We start from the raw sequence: 776 nt of genomic DNA, 5'->3' as shown, positions 1-776 counted from the left end.
CCGTTAATTTCATTTTTTTGGCCTTTTCCCCCTGCTTACCTACTTTATTTATTTATTTTATTTATTTTATTTTTTCACCACGGTTTTTTCCATTATTCTGATTATTTCTTAATATCTTTTTACCTTTTTTTCTGACTATTTATTTTTCTGTTAACCTTAATTTTTTGCCTCTTTTTTTTTTCCCTTTTAACCTAATTTTTACTGCATTTTTTCCTGTTACCCTTCATCTTTTTGCCTGTTATTTTCACGTTATCCTCATTTTTCCTGTTAACCTCTTCCTTGCTGTTTCTTTTCCCTTAACGTGATTTTTTTCCCCCCGTTTTTTGTTCTGTTAACCCGATTTTTTCCATGTTTTTCCCTGTTAACCTGAATTTCTCACCGTATTTATTTTTCTATTAACCTGATTTTTTTTGGTGCGTTCTTTTTTCTGTATTAATTTGATTTTTCCTATTCTATTTTTCCCTTTTATTCCCCCTTTCACCCCCTTTATCCCCCGATAATTTTTCCCCCATTTATCCCTCTTTTTTTCCCCATACATCCCCTATAATTTTCCCCTTTTTTCCCCCTTTTTTTCCCCATACACCCCTCTATAATTTTCCCCTTTTTTCCCCCATTTTCCCCCTTTTTTCCCCTATACACCCCTCTATAATTTTTCCTTTTTTCCCCATACACCCCCTATAATTTTCTCCCTTTTTTCCCCCTTTTTCTCCCCTTTTTCCCCTTTTCCCCCCCACACCCCCACTATAATTTCCCCCTATAATTCTCCCCTTTTCCCC

Source organism: Geospiza fortis, unplaced genomic scaffold (assembly GCF_000277835.1).
Source record: "Geospiza fortis unplaced genomic scaffold, GeoFor_1.0 scaffold22, whole genome shotgun sequence".
NCBI lineage: Eukaryota > Metazoa > Chordata > Aves > Passeriformes > Thraupidae > Geospiza > Geospiza fortis.
Note: the sequence above shows the minus strand (reverse complement) of the source record.